This window comes from Rhinopithecus roxellana, chromosome 5 (genome assembly GCF_007565055.1).
Source record: "Rhinopithecus roxellana isolate Shanxi Qingling chromosome 5, ASM756505v1, whole genome shotgun sequence".
Lineage (NCBI taxonomy): Eukaryota > Metazoa > Chordata > Mammalia > Primates > Cercopithecidae > Rhinopithecus > Rhinopithecus roxellana.
In genome coordinates this window covers 164,321,464-164,338,391 of record NC_044553.1, presented here as the reverse complement: position 1 = coordinate 164,338,391, position 16,928 = coordinate 164,321,464, and the positions used below count along the sequence as shown (strand labels likewise).

Here is a 16,928-nt window from a genome sequence, read left to right as displayed (position 1 = left end):
CCACATGCACTGCCCACGCGGCCCTCCCTGGCCCCTGTCGCTACATGGACCCCCGGGGCTTCTCCTCTTGCCTACATGGATGCAGTTTCTCCTCCTGCTGGGCACGGTGCTGCCTGCCCTGGTCACTCTGCATGGGGCAGGGCTTCCAGGACAAGCTGGGTTGAGGCCTCGGAGCTGGCTCAAGCTGGCCAGGCAGAGCCACACAGAGGGCCTTCCAGAATCAAGAGGTGGGTGTCAGATCTGTGTGAGTCAGCTCAGGACCACAGAGGGGCGGCTCGCACCCCAGACATCCATCCTCCCAGGCCTAGAGACCAGGAATCTGAGATCGGGATGCAGGCAAGGCTGGTTTCTCTCAAGCCCTCTCTCCTTGGCTTATACACACCGTCTCCTCCCTGGGTCCTCACATGGCCATCCCTCTGTGTGCCCGCGTCCTAAGCTTCTCTTCTTAGAAGAACACACATCAGATTAGATTAGTGATCTCATAGGAACGTAATGAGCTCTGTAAAGACCCCATCTCCAAACAGTCACATTGTGAGGCAGGGATTAAGACTTCAATATATGAATTTGTCAGGGTCACAACGTAACTCATAACAGTCCATACTCTGGCCCCCCAAAATTCATGTTCTTCTCACATGCAAAATACATTGATCCTATCTCAGCATCCCCCAAGTCTTAGCCCTTTCCGCATCAATTCTCAGCCTAAAATCTCATCAAAATATCACCTTAATCAGGTCTGGGTGAAACCTGGTGTGTGATTCATTCTGGGGCAAAATTCAGCCCGTAAGAGACATGTTGGGTGCCAGAAACGAGGACCAGGCCGGAGAGGCAGAGGTGGAGACAGACATTTTCAAAGATAAAGCTGGGCACTAGGTCACATAGCAAGGACAGATTTTCAACAGAAATAACTATTGCAACAGAAGAAAGAGTCCAGCAAGACCTGAACACACCTTCGTCTGTGCAGAGGCGACAGCCTTGTAAAGGGAGATGGTACAGGGAGCAGGGAGGGTGCTCGGGGCTCAGTCGTCGGGGAAGGGAAAAGTTGCCCAGCACTGGTCAGCGTCGCTGGGATGGGGCCTGCTGTGTCCACGCTGGCCACTGTTGAGGTCAGGATTCTGTCCTCCCAGAGCCTGGAGACACTGGCCCCATCTTCCCAATGGGGACACTTCAGGGAGTGGCTCTCAGGTCCCGAGAAAGGCCCTCCTGGGTCACAGGAAATGCACAGACCTCGGGAACGGACAGAAGGACGTGTGGTCGCAGGCCTTTCAGCAGATGCCCTGAGAAAGGGAGGTCGGGGTTGGAGCAGTCAGTCAGTTCTGGTGCACGGAGCTTTCTCAGGCAGGTGTTGACGGGGCAGGGGTCGGCCTAGGGGTGCGGCCAGAAGCTGTTAGACACTGTTAGTGTCTGCTCAAGTCTTTACAAGCCAAAGTTGAGGCCGAGTGGAGAGGCTCCAAGGAGCCTGGCTGGAACTCAGTCAAGGAGATGGTCTTGTTACTGAGGTGGCTGCCATGGCTGGGCTGGGAAGTGCCATCGGAGTTTCCTGTGGCAGGAGAGAGACCATCTCACTCAGGAAAAGGGGAGCGGTTGGATTCGTTGGTGTGGCATCAAGCAGCAGGAGCTGCACCAAACACAGATTTGGGGTGAAATCCCCAGACTCTAGGCCCTGCGGTGCCTTGGGAGGGCTCACTGCTGGAGGGTGGGCTCCAGGGGGCCTGACCTCAACTGGGTGCTGAAGCCCAGCCCTTTAACTCTCAGGACACACTGCTGCAGCCCCACCGGGGACGAGGGAGACAGCACCTGGGGTGCACGGCGGGCAGCTGCTGCATCACTGGCTCTATCCAAAGCCCATGGATGGCATCCCAGAGATGCAGGAGAGCTTTGCCCAGAGAACGAGCCAGCCTGCAGGGACCCTGCTGGACAGGTCTCCACCCTCTGCCCTTCAAGCGGCCCTCAGGGCCTCCGGGTGCTCTGGTGGGGTGGGCTCCAGTCCACTGTCTGATGATAGACGGCCTGGCCAGGCTAAGGAAAGGAAATCCAGGGCAGTGCTGGGCACTGTGTCATTCCGTGCCCTGAGCAGGCTGAGTTGGGAAGAAGCAGATGCGCCCTGCAGCTCCTGCCCCCTGCAGGGCCTCGCACCTGGACCAGGTTCCCTGGGGAAATTGGGCCCCTCCCTGAGGCACCCAGGGCCCCACCTCCCCCTTTCCACCTGGGACCGAGCATCCTCCAGAGGGCCGGCCCTCCTGAAACAACCCTCCTGCAGGAACACCACGCCCAGCCCCAGGACCCTCCCTCAACTCTCCAGCAAGGCTGCGCTGTGGGTGGCCCCTGCCCACCCTCCAGCCATCCGTGCTGTAACACGACATGGTGTGACGTGGTGTGATGTCCCTAGTGTGACAGAGTGTAATGTGGTGTGATGTGACAGGACATGGTCTGATGTGCGATGATGTGGTATGACAGTGTGTGACATCTGAGGTGTTTTGTGATGTGGTGTGATGTGGTGCAATGTCCCTGGTGTGATGTGATGTGACATGACTGGACATGGTGTGATGTGGTGGGATGGGGTATGACATTCCTGGTATGATGGGGTATGACATGGTGTGATGTGGTGTGACAGAGTGTGACATCCCTGGTGTGATGTGGTGTGATGGGGTATGACATGGTGTGATGTGGTAAGGTGTGACATGATGTGATGTGCTGTGACTGGGTGTGACATCCCTGGTATAATGTGGTGTGATGAAGTGTAACTAGGGGTGACATAGTGTGATGTGGTGTGACATGGGATGTGGTGTGACATGATGTGATGGGGTGTGATGTGGTGTAACATGTGATGTGATGGGGTGTGATGTGGTGTAACATGTGATGTGATGGGGTGTGACATTCCTGATGTGACGAGGTATGATGTGGTATGATGTGGTGTGACATAATGTGATGCAGTGTGATGTGATGGAGAGTGATGGAGTGCACACTCCTGGTGTGATGTGGTGTGACATAATGTGATGGAATGTGATGGGGTGTGATGGGGTGTGACACATGACATGGTGCAATATGATGTGATGTGATGGGGTGTGACATCTCTGGTGTGATGGGGTATGATGTGGTGTGACATAATGTGATGCAGTGTCACATGGTGTGACGGGGTGTGACATCCCTGGTGTGATGGGGTATGATGTGTTGTGACATGGTGTGACAATGTGATGAGTGTGCTTCCTTGGTGTGATGTGGTGTGACATATGTGATGTGGCATAACACCCCTGGTGTGATGGGGTGTGACATAATTCGACGTGGTATGTTGCAGTGTGACAATGTGCTGTGGTGCGACATCCCTGGTGTGATGGAGTATGATGTAGTTTGATATGGTGTGACGTAATGTGATGTGGTGTAAGGGGATGTGACATTTCTGGTGTGACATAGTGTGCTGTGGTGTGACATGGTGTGACATTCCTGGTGTGACTCTTGTGTTGACATTTGTGGTCAGCCCAGGATACAGAGGTCCCTGTGGCCGAGGGAAGGGGGAGAATGGAACTATCTGAGCATGTTGACCTGGAGGAATCGGTGGCCCTTGAGTCCACAAAGCCCACCCTGCCAGGTGCCCCTGCCCCATGGGACCCAAGTGGGCTTGCAGAGCAGCAAGCAGGACTCTGGTTAGACTGGAGGAAGGACCTGCCACCACGTGGCCTTGTGAGGGGACACAGAGCGAGGCTGTGACCTCAGTGTCCGCCCAGCACAGGGTGCTGCTGAAGCCCCTCCTGTCCTCTCAGCAGAGGTCCCAGAGCAAGGCCCTAGGCAGGCTGAAGAGAGGGGCAGAGGGAGGACGCTGGGGAGGCACGGGTGAGGGGAGTGAGAGCCCAGGTTTCAGCTGAGCCCCTGCACAGGGAAGGAGCCTAGCTGAACACCCGTCTTCCAACACGCTCCCGACCCCGCCCCTGCCCAACTACCTCCCAGAGGGCACCTCGGCCCCTCTGCTACCCACACCCAGCAAGGGGTGTGGGGTCCCCACCAGCCCAGCCAGCGAGGCCTGGCACAGCCACGCCTGTGCTCACCACTCCCATGGCCAAGATCCCTGCTAACATGGCAGGGCCGGGCCTCGAGGAGACAGAACGCCCAGTCTGGCATGGCACTCCACGCGTGGGGGCCACGTGACAATGCCTGGGAGCCACAAAACACAAACATGTACTCACACAGGCCTCGCACAGGCACATGCGTGCTTGCAACCCCAGCAACCACCCAGCGCACTCAGGCACGGGCTCCCCAGGCAGGTCACAGCCTCACATCTTGAGCTGCTCCATGTGCCAGGCCCTTCACCCACGTTCCCATCCTCAGTGCTGGCTGCTGAGTCACACCGTCTTCTCTGTGGATCCCTCTCAGCCCGCTCAGCACAACGGACATGCTCTCTCCCGTCCTGCGACTGCACCAGCCTCTTCCCCTCAGCACCCATGTCTGCCCTTCTCCTAGGAAACCTGGACCACCACAGTCAGGGATCACCCCACACCTGACCCCAGGTGGAGTCACACTGCGTCCTGCTTCAATATTGAAAGAAAGCTGGAGAAGGGGAAAGATGAAAGAGAAAAAATCACTATGTGAGGGAGAAAAAATACACTATGTGAGGGAGCCTCTGCCACTCAACAGATACTGCTTCACTCTGTACAGTCAAATAGACTTTCATTTCTTAAATCCTATTCAGAGCTCAAAGTTAAGTTGTAGTTGTAGTTTAGGACATTGCATATATGGGCCATGACTTTCTTTTATGAATTTTTATTACTCCTAGAGTTTCAAATTGCCTTTTAAAAAGTATATGAGATGATCACACCAACTTTATCACTACTACTTTTTGAATGGAATCCATTTTATTCTTAAAGATGTTCTTCTATGAACATCTTTAAGATGGTCACACTCTTTGAGGGGAGGGTCACATTCTTTGAGGCTTTGATTGGAGGTCACTGACCCCCACGTTGCATGAAAAAGAGGGTTGGAGGAAGCAATTACTCATTCGCCTTGTGCTCAGTAAATCTCCACTTGATAAGAAAATAAACAGAGTAGAAGACAACGTCAAATATGCATTCGTCTCAGGGGCGGGAAGGACGATGTCTTGTCTCCTTTTGTCCCACGTCATGAAGACCGGGCTGTTAATTTATATTGTCAGGGTGAAGGAGGCCACCCGGGAAGACCTGGCCTATCTGCTGCTGCTGTCAGTTTAGAAACAAAAGGATATTGGTCTAAAATTCTCTTTTTTTGTTCTGTCTCTGCCAGGCTTTGGTGTCAGGATGATGTTGGCCTCATAAAATGAGTTAGGGAGGATTCCCTCTTTTTCTATTGATTGGAATAGTTTCAGAAGGAATGGTACCAGCTCCTCCTTGTACCTCTGGCAGAATTTGGCTGTGAATCCGTCTGGTCCTGGACTTTTTTTGGTTGGTAGGCTATTAATTATTGCTTCAATTTCAGAGCCTGCTACTGGTCTATTCGGGGATTCAACTTCTTCCTGGTTTAGTCTTGGGAGAGTGTAAGTGTCCAGGAATTTATCCATTTCTTCTAGGTTTTCTAGTTTATTTGCGTAGAGGTGTTTATAGTATCCTCTGGGGGTAGTTTGGAAAACAGTGTGGCGATTCTTCAAGGATCTAAAACTAGATATACCATTTGACCCAGCCATCCCATTACTGGGGATATACCCAAAGGATTATAAATCATGCTGCTATAAAGACACATGCACACGTATGTTCATTGTGGCACTATTCACAATAGCAAAGACTTAGAATCAACCCAAATATCCATCAGTGACAGACTGGATTAAGAAAATGTGGCACATATACACCATGGAATACTATGCAGCCATAAAAATGGATGAGTTCGTGTCCTTTGTAGGGACATGGGTGCAGCTGGAAACCATCATTCTCAGCAAACTATCGCAAGAACAGAAAACCAAACACCACGTGTTCTCACTCAGGTGGGAACTGAACAATGAGATCACAGGAAGGGGAACATCACACACTGGGGCCTGTTATGGGGAGGAGGGGCAAAGGATAGCGTTAGGAGATATATCTAATGTAAATGATGAGTTGATGGGTGCAGCACACCAACACGGCACATGTATACATATGCAACAAACCTGCACGTTGTGCACATGTGCCCTAGAACTTAAATAAAAAAAAAAAGAAACAAAGAAACAAAAGGAAAGGCGTGACTTTTGGGTTTTTTTCTTTTTTTTCTTTTTCCATGACTCAGCTTCCCAGCTCAACTTTTCTTTTTGGCATGGTGAGTTTGGGTTCCTGAGATTTTATTTTGCTTTCACAATGGTCAAGGTCACGCCCTCAGTATTCAGGAGAGCTGGTCCACACCCAGACCCCTGCCATCCCTGGACACTTTTCAAATGCGTGCTGCGGTCTCCGACATTCTCTTACTACTATAGAAACTGAGGCCTTGGTGAGGCTGCAGCCCCTGCTCATGGGGACAATGCCAGGCTGGAACCCGCATTCCTGACCCCAAAGCTCCTGTTGCTTTCACTCGCCCCACACCACCTCCTTGAGTCCAGAACATTGTCCTTGCCTGAGTCCTACCCGCAGGGACAGGGGCTCAACTCAGCCACCAACACATCACACCCTGAGAAGGTCCTTTGAGCCCAGACAGGTTTGGAGAGCACAGACGCCCTGGAAGCTCTGTGGAGGGGCTGCACATTTCTCTATTCAACACATACTCACCAGGTGGCCACCAGCAGAGATGCCACATGGCATGGAGCTCGCCTGGGCCGACAGGACAGGTGTGGGGCTGGGAGGCATTCCCAGGGCACTCCTGGAAGCAGAGCTGTGGGGAAAAGTTGCGACAACCTCAGATCTGCTCGTCAACACCTGGTCTCCTGCCCTCCGGGGCCACAGAAAACTAAGCTTCCTGGATACTGAGGCTGGGTGGGGCCATGTGGGAGAAGAAATCTCAATGAGATAAAAGATCATTTTTAAAAAATATGAGGATCATGACTCACATAAACATATGATGACACATTCCAGAGATGTTCTTTATCTCATTAATTAAGGTGTTACAACCAGTTCAAAGTGGAATTCAAAGTACTACGCTTACATAATTGATTCAGGAATGCTATAAGGAGTTCATAGATGCAAAACTGGCCTTTTCCTTGGGAGGTGAGGAGGAATCCAGTGTCCTTTCAAAGATGAGAACTTGAATTTCTACCAATTCAAAGAGTTTTTGCATCGCTATCAATTATCTACAGCTTAGAGCAGTGGTCCCCAACTTTTTGGCACCAGGAACCAGTTCCATGGATGACAATTTTTCCAGACCAGGATCGGGGGATGGCTTGGGGACAAAGCTCTTCCACCTCACGTCATTAGCCATTAGGGTCTCATAAGGAGTGTGCAACGTAGACCGCATGAATCTGCAGTTTGCAATAGTGTTCGCTGCTATGAGAATCTAATGCTGCCACTGATCTGACAGGAGGTGGAGCTCAGGCAGTAATGCTCACTCACCCCTCTCCTCCTGCTATGTGGCCCAGTTCCTAACAGGCCATGAACCGGTTCCAGTGCATGACCCAGTTGTTGGGGACTCCTGGCGTATAGAGTTGTAAAATAGTTCAAAGAAAATGAAAGATGCAGAGCTCCATAGAATGAAATAACCTGGAAGAGTGTACAAGACGATGCCTTGCTTTCCATTGAAGGTACCTAGTAATCTTTTGGTACATTTCAGTTTTTCTCAATGTTTCCTATAAACATATATAACTGACTGACAGAAACAGATCCATAATATAGAGAAGATCCCTGTAAACCAACGAGAAAAAAATCAATTCAACAGAGGAATAGGAAAGAGAAGTGAACAGATGTTTTACAGAAGATATCCAAATAGCCACTAAACGTTTGAAAAGATGTTGAACCACACTAGTCAACAGGGAAATGAAAATGAAAAACCACATGAGAGAAAGTCGTACTGATTCCAGTAATGCTGGAGCAGCTAATATCAGACCAGTCCTTTGGCAGATGGCAATTATAAACACTGGAAAAACTGTAAGCACACACAACACATACACACCAATTGCAGGCACTGGAACATGACCAAAGGTAGGCAAACACTAGTAGGGATTATTCCTTGAAATATTTGTCTGAAGTCACACCCCAGCGCATTTAACAGGTGCAGGTAGAGTTCAAGCAGGAAACTGCAGCCCTCCTGCTGAGGAGTGGGATGCAGGGCTGCATTTTCAGAGCAGCTGGAAATGAAGAGAAGATGTCCATAAAGGAGAAGGTCACCTAAGGGAAACCCCACAATCTGCAGGTAAACTCCACTGAAACCTCTAGGCTGATCCCTTAGGTGTGCACGGGTAGGGAAAACTCCAAAGGGCCCAGCAGAAAGCAACACCTGTAAGGTTGAGAGAACTCAGATTCCAGCTACTGCCAATTGCTGGGCAGACAGACTTTGGAGTTCAAGTCAACTCAAGCTAACTGCTTCGTAACATTGAAAAAAACAATCGATGCTCTGCTAAGGAAGAATGCAAAGCCCATAATCTGTACCACATGTTATCAACAACATAAGGAACACAACCAAAATTACCATGTATGCAAAGAAATATGAAAAGGTGATCCATAGTCAAAAGAAAAAGGGGTCAATGGAGATCAATGCCAAGATGACCTAGATGCAGACTCAGTTATCAGACAAGGACTTTAAAGAAGTTATGTGGCCGGGCGCGGTGGCTCAAGCCTGTAATCCCAGCACTTTGGGAGGCCGAGACGGGCGGATCACGAGGTCAGGAGATCGAGGCCATCCTGGCTAATATGGTGAAACCCTGTCTCTACTTAAAAATACAAAAAACTAGCTGGGCGACGAGGCGGGCGCCTGTAGTCCCAGCTACTCGGGAGGCTGAGGCAGGAGAATGGCGTAAACCCGGGAGGCGGAGCTTGCAGTGACCTGAGATCCAGCCACTGCACTCCAGCCTGGGTGGCAGAGCAAGACTCCGTCTCAAAAAAAAAAAAAAAAAAAAAAAAAAAAAAAAAAAAAAAAAGAAGTTATGTGAAATATGTTCAAAGACTTAAAGGAAAATATGGTTATAATGAATGATTAGATATCTCTAAAAAACTGAAAATATTTACAAGAACCCAATGAAAATTCTAGAACTAAAAGTATGATTCTGAAATGAAAAACACCATTTGTCCAGGCACAGTGGCTCATGCCTGTAATCCTAGCACTTTGGGAGGCCAAGAAGGAAAGATAACTTAATCTCAGGAGTTTGAGACCAGCTTGGGTGACATGGTGAAACCCCATCTCTATTTTATTAAAAAAGAAAAGAAAGAGAAAAACATTACTCAAGTTTAATAACAGATGGGAGAAGACATAGACGTAACTGAGAACTTAAAGATGCATCAATAGAATATATCAATTCTTTTTAACCCAATCCAAAGGAGAGAGAGAAAAATGCTAAAAAATGAAAAGAGACTCATCCTGCTGGACAAGGTGAAGCATTCTAAAGCATGAGAAACTGGAGTCCAGAGGGCGATGTGATACTTCCATGAGAAAGGTCAACCCTAAGCTATATGCAAATGTACCTGCCTAGGCTGATGTGGTGGGCTGATAGCATCTCCCTGGCCAAATATATGCCCACCTGGAACCTCAGAATGTGACCTTATTTGGAAATAGGGTCTTCACCAATTAGGTTAAGGACTTGAGATGATATACTAAATTTTAGATGGGTCCCAAGTCCAAAGACTGGTGTCCTCATGAGAGGAGAGGACATAGATACACATGGAGGTAAGCCATACGATGACAAGAGAGAAGAGGAGGGGTGTCAGGAGCCACCTGTGTTTGTCATTTGCGTTACTGTAAAGAAAAACATGAGGCTGGGTAACTTATAGAGGAAAGAGGTTGAATCGGCTCACAGTTCTGCAGGCTGCATAGGAAGCCTGACACCAGCATCTGCTTCTGGTGAGGGCCTCAGGAAACTTACAATCATCACAAAAGGTGAAGGGAGAGCAGGTATGTCACATGGCAAGAATGGGAGCAAGAGGCTGAGGGGGGCCTCTGACTTAAACAACTAGATTGTGTGTGAACTAACTGGGGGAGAACTCACTCATCACCAAGGGGATGACGTTAAATCATTCATGAGGGATCTGCCCTCATGATCTAATTACTTACCGGGCCCCACCTCCAACACTGGGAATCATATTTCAACATGAGATTTGGAGGGGACAAATATATAAATCATATCCTTCAACCCCTGGACCCCCAAATCTCATATCCTTCTCACATTGCAAAATACAATCATGCCTTCTCAACAGTCCCCCAAAGTCTTACCTGATTCCAGAAACAACCCAAATTTCCCAAGTCCCAAGACTCATCTGAGGATGAGTCCCTTCCACCTATCAGCCTATGAAATCAAAGACAAATTATTGACTCCAAAAATACAATGAGAGTGTAGACACTGGGGTAAACATGCCCATTCCAAAAGGGAGAAGTTGGCAAAAAGAAAGGATCTACATGCCCCAAACAGGTCAGAAATTCAGCAGGGCAGTCATTAACTCTTAAAGCTCCAAGGTAATCTCCTTTGACTTCATGGCCCATATCCAGGGCACACTAGTGCAGGTGGTGGGCTCCCAAGACCTTGGACAACTCCACCCCTGTGACTTCTCTCACAGGATAAAGTTGAGTGCCTGTGGCTTTTCCAGATTCAGGGTGCAAGCTGCCAGTGGATCTACCATTCTGGGGTCTGAGGACAGTGGCCCCCTTCACACAGCTCCACTAGGCAGTGCCCTGGTCAGGACATTATATGGGGGTTCAACTCCACATTTCCCTTTGGCATTGCTCTAGTAGAGGTTCTCTGTGAGGGCTCCACGCTGTTGGTAGGCTTCTGTCTGGGCACCTAGGCTTTCTCATACATTTCTGAAATCTAGAGGGAAGATGCCAAGCCTCTTTCACTCTTGCATTCTGGGGGCCTACAGGCTTAACACTAGGTGGAAGTCACCAAGGCTTATAGTGGCTTGCACTCTCCAAAGCAGCAGCCTAAGCTATACTTGGGGCCCTTTGAACCAAGGCTGGAGCCAGAGCAGCCAGGATGTGGAGAGCAGTGTCCCACGGCTGCACAGGGCAGTGGTGGCCATGAGCATGGCCCACAAAACCATTCTTTCCTCCTTGGCCTCTGGGCCTGTGATGGGAAAGACCACCTCAGAAATTTCTGAAATGCCCTTCAAGGCCTTTTTGCCTTTGTTCTGGATATGAGCACTTAGCTCCCTTTTAGTTATGCTAATCTCTCTACCAAGTGGCTGCTCCACAGCCTGCTTATATTTCTCTCCTGAAAATACCTTTTTCTTTTCTACCACATGGCCAGGATGTGAATTTTCCAAATTTTTTATGCTCTGCTTCCCTTTCTTGATGAAAAAAGACAAATTCTATAAAACACTTGAAGAGATTTATTCTGAGCCAAATGTGAAAGCCATGAAATATGGCACAGCCTCAAAGGGTCCTGAGAACATGTGTGCAAGGTGGTTGGGTTACAGATTGGGTTTATGTTTTAGGGAGACATAAGACATCAATCAATACATGTAAAGTATACATTGGTGTGGTTTGGAATGGCAGAACAATTCAAAGTGGGGAATTCCAAATCATAGGTGGATTTGAAGATTTTCTGATTGGCAATTGGCTGAAAAAGTTGTTATCTAAAAAGTTGAAGTCAGCAAAAAGCAATGCTTAAGATAAAGGGGGTTGTGGAAGCCCAGGTTCTTCTTACGTAGATGAAGCCTCCAGGTTTCAGAAAGAAGAGACGATAAATGACTCTCATCAGACCCTAAAAGGTGCCAGACTCAGATAAATCTCTCCTGAATCAGGAAGAGACCTGGAAAGGGATGAAGATTCTCTACAGAATATAAATTTCCTCTACAAGAGACAGCTTTGCAGGGCCATTCCAAAATGTGTCAGAGAAATATATTCTGGGATAAAATACTTTAATTTCCTTCCTTGCCTGCCAACTGTCATGTGATGCTATACCAGAGTCAGGTTGGAATTTGATATCTTATTGCTACAAAGAGTCTGCTTTGTCAGTCTTAAGCTCCCTGTTTTAGTGTTAATACTGGTCAGCTGAGCCTAAACTCCAAAAGGGGGAGGTTACAGTGAGGTACCTCCAACTCCTCCCCTTCCTGTCATGGCCTGAACTGGTTTTTCAGGTTTCTTTGGAATGCCCTTGGATTAGCATTTCATTTTTTCATTTACACCTTTTAAATATAAGTTCCAACTTTAAGTTATTTCTTTGCTTCCCTATTTTATAGACTATTAGGAGCAACCAGGTCACATCTTAGAAATGTCTGCTTAGAAATGTCTTCCACCAGATGCCCCAAGTCATTACTCTTAAGGTCAAACTTCCACAGATCCCTAGGGCATGAACACGATGCATCCAAGTTGTGTCTTAGGATTTAACAAGGGTGACCTTTACCCCAGTTCCCAATAACTTCCTCATTTCCATCTGAGATTTCATCAGCCTGGCTTTTGCAGTCCATATGTCTATCAGCATTTTGGTGACAACCATTTAATCAGTCTCTAAGAAATTCCAAACTTTCCCTCATTTTCCTGTCTTGAGTCCCCCAAATTCTTCTAACCTCTCTGTTACCTAATTCCAAAGCTGCTTCCACATTTTCAGGAATCTTTATAGCCATGTTCCACTCCTCAATTCCAATTTTCTGTGTTAGTTTGTGTTACTAGAAGAAAAAAAAAACACGTGAGGCTGGTACTTTATAAAGAAAAGAGGTTTGCACCAGACACTGTGGCTCATACCTATAATCCCAGCATTTTGGGAGGCCAAAGCAGGAGGATCACTTGGGCTCAGAAGTTTGAGACCAGCCTGGGCAGCATAGTGAGAACTTGTCTTGAAAAGACCAGAAGAAGGGAAGGGTGGGGGAGGGTGGAGCAGGGCAGGGGAGGGCAGAAGTGCAGGGCAGAAGGGAAGCACAGGGCAGAAGGGAAGGGCAGGGGAAGGGAAAAGAGAAGGAAGGAAGGGAGGTTTAATTAGCTCACAGTTCTGCAGGTCATTCCAGAAACATGGCCCTGGCATCTGCTTCTGGCGAGGCCCCGGGGAGATTGCAATCACGGCAGAAGGCGAAGGGGAAGCGGGCACATCACATGGCAAGAGGGAGCAAGAGAAGTGGCATGTCCCAGACTTTTAAACCAGCTGCCACATGGACTGACTGAGGGAGAACTCACTCACCACCTGGGGGATGGTGCTAAACCATTCATGAGGGGTCCAGCCTGTGATCTAATCACCTCCCACCAGGCCCCACCTCCAACACTGGGCATCACATCTCAACATGAAATTTAGAGGCTCATGCATCCAAACCATTTCACCACAGGAAGCTGGAAGAGATGGAGGGTCCTCCCCTGGAGCACTCAGACAGCCACCAACACCTTGATCTCCAACACTTGATCTCAGACTCCTGACTTCCAGAACTCTGAAGAAATTAATTTTTGTTGTTTTAAGCCATGTTTGTGATATTTTGTTACAGCAGCCACAGCACGGATGTAGCTGGTAACAGAGTTCTCTAGCCTCCAAAATACAAGCCTCGGGTAAATAATCATTGAATTTGACCACATGGAAATCAGGAAGAATGTAATAAGCATCATCAATAGACGAGATGACCTGGGAGATCGTGGCAAGTTTACAGCTGATCGGAAGTTGGCAACCAAAAAATGCTGTCTTGCAAATTGCCAGGAAATTGCCACAAAAACCTTTAGAAAACACGGTTAGAGAAAAGATGGAGAAACCCCGATGACTCTCTGGTTTCTGAAGAGGTGCTTAGGCATTTAAGTGAGGCTGACGAGACTCCACACTGTACCCTTCAGAAGGGCAGACACTCATGAGATCCTCAACCACGGCTCCCTCGCTGGGAGGCAGACAATGAGCTGGAGGCGGCGGCCACAGTTTAAACTAGGTGGACAAAGAAGTATCAGCACCGGGACTTGCAGGAGGCCCTGGGAAGGAGCAGGCGGCAGTGGGGCCTGGACAGCCCTGGGGAAAGGAAGTTACTTGGAGGAGACCAGGGACTTGCATTTGGGCCAAAACCAAGGACAAGAGGTCAGCTGGTCCCAGGGAACTCTGGAGCCCAGCACCCCACCATGGGTGCAGGGGCCTGACAACCCCACAGAGGGCTGTGGGCACCGGGCACCAGCCTGCAGGGGGATCTGAAGGCTGCTGCCCAGCCACACGTCCTGGTCCTGAACAAAGGGTCCAAAAGGCACCTGCAAACCCACCCTTCTGAGAGCAGCCTCTTAGCCTCAGCTGGTGTTGGCCCCTGGTCACCACACATGCCCTGACAGTGGGGCCTCGCCTCAGAAAGGGGACCCACATTTGTATTTTCTGTCTGATCCTTGACACAGTGCTGACACCAAAGACCAAACCCTAATCTTGGTTCACATACTCTGCAAAGAAATAACTAAGACTAGTTCTTCCAGAGGTCAGTTTTAGAACATGTTTATTCTAAGTTAATTCTGCCTTATCTCTATGCACCAAGAAAAACAACGTCTGCAGTTACTGCACGTCTGTAGTAAAATGGGAAGGTACCTTCATTTTGTTTGTATGCTAAAGAAAACTTTTTAAATATCTCACTTTTTAAAACTTGGTTTTGTGTGTTTTGTCTGCTTATAACATTTTCCATAATAGATCATTTGGATGATGAAGTCAGAGGCTTCTGACAGAAAACAGATCAATGGATTCCTGGCGATCAGGGAGGCGCTGATTGCTAAGGGGCTGGTGGAATTTTCGGAGAGATTCTTCATCTTCTTACGACTGTTCGTCTGGATTACGGTGGTGGTTGCATGACTCTGCATTTGTTGAAACTCACATGTAACAGGATGGATTATACTGAATGTAAACTACACTTGAATAAATATGACATTTAAAACTTAAAAAAGTTGAGGGGTGGTTCACTGCCCTGGCTCAAAGCCCCCTGGCCACAGCTGCCTGTCCAGCCCACCCCCATCCCTGCCAATGCTCAACTCCAGCGTCCCGACAGCCTCCTGACCCCCAGGGCTGCTCTGCACCCTGAGGAGTGCGGCCATCCGGGAGCAGCTGGATGGAGATGCGGAACCCGAGACTCCTCGTGCCACACCATGTCCTCCCGCCCCCACCAGCCACACGCAGACATCAAAGCTGCACTGTCCTCGCACACGCTGCCCCCACCCACCCTGGTAGGGCCATTCCAGGCCTGGGCAGGAGGGCAGACTCTCCCCCTGCCCCAACAAGCATACCTGCACATACCCCAGCACGCGCGCGCGCACACACACACACACACACGTGTACAGCTGAGACACAGCCCACTCTAGTGCAGAGTCTAGCCCCCGTCACTGAGGGAAAGGCGCAGCACTGTGGGGCCATAGGAGCGGCAGCTGGACACAGACCAAGGCCTTGGCAAAGGCCCAGGCCACTGGCTGGTTATGAAGGTCAGAAGAGGGCAGGAGGGGCTGGGGGCACTGTACCTGTTGGGCCTAGGTGGGCACATGCTGGGCAGGAGAGGAACAGCCCGGCGCCTCACACAGGAAGGGGTGGGGGCAAAGGCAATTTCTGAAGGCCATGGCAGGGCCACCGCCCCAAGGAAAAGCAGAGCAGGGTGAGAACGGACATGGGGCTCGGAGCTGAGCAGGCCTGGTGGGCCCCAGGAGGGAGATACAGAGGACCTGGGGATCTTAAGGCTGGCAGGGGCCAGAGATGGAGCCCCAGCTGGGATGCCATCCTCCTTCCTGGGGGCCTACTCTGCCCAGCCCCTGCAGCCTAGCACAGCTTGGGGCATTGGATAGAACTGGGAGAGAGCAGGCCAGGGGGCTCTCACTGAGACCCCTGCCCCAAATGCCCACAGCCTGGGGAAAATGAGCAGGTAGATGGGGGGGCAAGTGGAGCCCCAGCCACACCCACACAGTGCACACAGCCTCACCAGGGCCGGAGGGGGCAGGAGGCTCGCCACCCCTGCTGTGGTTTCTCAGAATCATGGGTCCTTCCAGGGAACTAGCGTTTCCTCCTCACCCTCCCACATGACACCTTTCCCCAGGGCCACAAGCAGGGCATGGGGGCCTTGGACAGCCTGGATTCCCTGAGCCTCCCATCACAGCCCTCCAGGGCTCTGGCAGCCAACAGCCCTTCCGGGGTCTTCCACACGTGCTGAGCATCCCTCTGAGGGTGCCAGGCCTGACAGCCCCTCTCCCTCCACAGGACCACCAGCCCTGGGAACCCGGGGTCCTGGGGGCAGGGTTCCAGTGTCTCCCTCCCCAAAGGTTCTATACACCCCTCCCCTCCCCGGTGGCCACTCCATGTGTGCTGGCCTCCAGGGGACAGGCAGGCCAACGGTGTGAAGGAAATCATCTCGTTCAGGGCTGCAACCAGGGACAAATGCCACGGGAGCCTCCAGGAAGGCCACCGAGCCCGAGCCCAGCCTTCATGTGCCCACACCCACCCACGGCATAGATGGGGCATGGCGTCCCCAGCCTCCAGCAGCTGCAGGGACCTTGCAGAGCCACCAGCCACCTCCGCGCAGCTCCCTGCCAGCCCCTGGCCAGGCCCCCGCCTGTGTGTGCTCGCCTTGAGGAGCAGCCCAGCTGGGGACCCCCGGCTGCAGGATGGTGACCTGAGAGTGAGTACAAGGTGAGGCCACCGTGCAGGGTGCCAGCTCCAAGCGGGTCATGGGGACGAGGGCTGCGGCCATCAGGAAACCTTGCATGCACACCTTGGACACGCAGCCCCTGAGGGCCAGTTCACCTTAGTGTGCCTCATTCTCCTGCACAAAAGAGCCCCCATCCTTTCTTCACAAGGCTTTTGTGGAAGCAGAGGTGGCATTGCCCAGTACCTTCTCCCTTTCCCAGGCAGCGGGACCCCGAGTTTGCTGACCGGCACCACCAATCCCAGGCATGCATCAAGAGTGAGAGCCTGGGAGCTGGGCAGGGGCCCCGGGGTGGGGGCTGAGAGGGCAGAGAACCTCCCCCAGTAC

General features: G+C 50.5%; 1 long non-coding RNA gene across 1 annotated transcript; it reads right to left on the bottom strand.

Annotated features, from left to right (window-relative positions):
• Positions 1–396: 396 nt before the first annotated feature.
• On the bottom strand, positions 397–12,659 carry LOC115897499. The gene is made up of 3 exons (XR_004057294.1): positions 12,572–12,659; positions 6,687–6,789; positions 397–1,537 (listed from the first exon to the last, which is right to left on the bottom strand). It is a non-coding gene; the product is annotated as an uncharacterized LOC115897499 (long non-coding RNA).
• Positions 12,660–16,928: the final 4,269 nt, after the last annotated feature.